Genomic DNA, 2745 nt, shown 5'->3' with positions numbered 1-2745 from the left:
GGGCGTTACACTGAGGTCTAGATTTCTGTTCCAAAAGCGTTACAGGTTTTCATGAAAAAGGGTGAAATTAGATGTGACAGGCTTACTATCTTGATTCCTATTAGGCTGTGGTTTTACGTTTTTTTGTGACCGCATAGGTTTTTTGTGACCGTATCGTATTACGCGCTAATCGGGCACGTTTCGCCACAGTGGGTTTTTTAGCGTACTAAACGGTCTGTGTGTACATCTAGAAATGCAGAGTGTGAGAGATACAAAACAGTATTCAACAATATGCATAAAAGATTATAGGTCTAAGATCATATATTCACCAATATTCATATATTCAAGTTCATATATTCAATATTCAAACAGTGTATAAACAGTCAGTTCATTGCTTCATTGTTCATTGTTCATTGCTAGTATATATTAACAGGACTAACAGGACAGTGGGAAATACTGTATCTGCATGTACTACGATTTGTTATCAATGTAAAAAAGTTTGAATACGCGCATTTATTTTCCAAGAACTACCCAGAGCCTCAAACCTCTTTCATTCTCTCTTTTCCTCAACTACATTTACATGATACAGAGAGGTGACTCACTAACCTAGCCTCACTTTTTCTTGATATCAAAGGTTGATAAGGAGTTCATTTTCCACATAAAGGAAAAATGTAAATAAAGGGTTCGTTAAATGTAATAGTAATTGTGCCCTTAAGATTTGAATATCAAAAAATAATAATTTGGGAGTAAAAAGCAATAAAAAAAAGTTTCAGCAGTGTAACGAAGTGATAACATATAGATATTCCAATCATATTTATCAAAATCACACTATACAGATTTGATTCATAAACATGACAACTAAGTATATGTTGTTAGTTTTAGCAATGATAACAAAATGCACTGGTGGTATATGGATATTTTGGTTACAATCATAGAAAGTCACAATGTACACATATTATTCAGTATGGCAAAAGGGTATATGTTATTAGTACATAATGATTACAAGTTATAGTGACATAGTAGCTAGAGGTTATACCTAGATACTATGTGGTGAGTTAAGAGGGAAAAACATAATGGCTTTATTATTAGAGTGATGAAAGTTAAGTGATTAGAATAGTAGAAATGGTTTAAAGGAAAGTACATTGTTTAAACCCCGTGGTGTTGTGGCATTTAATGAAAAGAGCCATTTTGCTTCTAAGTGAAGTAAGGTATTGTCTATATCCCTGCCTTTCAGGTTGGGTGATATCTGTTCTAAAGCAGAGAAAGAGATACTTTCAACATCAAAGTTATGACATATGCCCACATGGTGACTAATGGGAGTCATCATTTTTCCTGTTTTTATTGTATAGATTATTATTATACAGTATTTATATAGCACCATCATATTACACAGCGCTGTACAGTTCATAGTCATGTCACTAACTGTCCCTCAAAGGAGCTCACAATCTAATGTCCCTATTATAGTCATACATGGTTATTGTAGTCAATTTAGGGGGAAGCCAATTAACCTGACTGCATGTTTTTGGGATGTGGGAGAAAACTGGAGTACCCGGAGGAAACCCACGCAGACACGGGGAGAACCTGCAAACTCCATGCAGATAGTGTCCTGGTTGGGATTTGAACCTAGGACCTAGTGCTGCAAAGGCTGGAGTGCTAACCCCTGAGCCACCGTGCTGCCCTACATATGCTTGTATATCCTTTTTCTAAAGGCTCCCTTGGTCTTGCCTATAAAAATCGGCAGCAGATATATGAGATTAAGTAAATCACACCTGTGGAAGGGCAATCAATGTGTTGTCTTAAGTTATGTGTTGTGTTGCTGGGAAGTTGGATGGTTTGTTGTTCCTTGATCCAGTGGTAATAATGACATTTACCACATTTAAAGACCCTTGTTGGGGGTTTGTTGGTTATGGGATCTGTGTCTGTATAATAATGACTAGAGATGAGAGAGTCTCTCAGAGAAGAGGATTTCCAGTATTTTAAGTTAGGTTGTTTATTCAGAAACTTGGCTGAGCTTGGATCACCTAAAAGAATGTGCCAATGTTTCATTAGCACATTCGATAACATGTTGTGCTGGTTGTTACAGCTGGTGATGATCCTTACAGTCTCATGCGATATAGGAGTCTCATCCTCCTGTTTGTGATCCCCAGGGCACTAGAGGTTAATTAACCTCTAGTGCCAGGGATCGCACGCTGTTCTCAATGAATACAGTTAGGAATGGGGAGACTTGTCCCCATTTAGCCTCTAATGCCGGGGATGGCACACTGAGCTGATGGCACATTCATTGATCACTGAGCTGATCAATGAATGCAGCTGGCGCTGCATTCATTGATCGGCACAGCCTGCAATTTTTTTTTTTTTAATTTATTTGTGTATTTATTTTTTTAAACTCGAGCTCGATCATCGAATTTACACCGGCCATTCTTCACTTACAATTTCGGTAAGTGGCTGAATTCGCTGCGAGATTGAGTTTTAAAAACTCTCTCGCTCATTCCTACTGCTGACTCTAGTTGATTAAGAATTTCTTATGACTGCGTATAGGAATGGTACTTCTTGTTGGTCATATTGCATTGTGAATGAAAGATTAAATGTGTTTTTTGGATTTCCAAGAAGAATTCATTGAGAGGTGCTTCAGAACCCGTCCAGATAATAAAGACATCGTCAATATACCTTTTCCAGCAGTGTATACATTTCTTATATTGATTTTGTTTTGGGATCTGAAAAAAGTTCGCCTCCCAATTTCCTAGGTATATGTTCGCATAAGAAGGG

Source organism: Pyxicephalus adspersus, chromosome 12 (assembly GCF_032062135.1).
Source record: "Pyxicephalus adspersus chromosome 12, UCB_Pads_2.0, whole genome shotgun sequence".
Taxonomy (NCBI): domain Eukaryota; kingdom Metazoa; phylum Chordata; class Amphibia; order Anura; family Pyxicephalidae; genus Pyxicephalus; species Pyxicephalus adspersus.
This window is presented reverse-complemented; position numbering follows the sequence as displayed.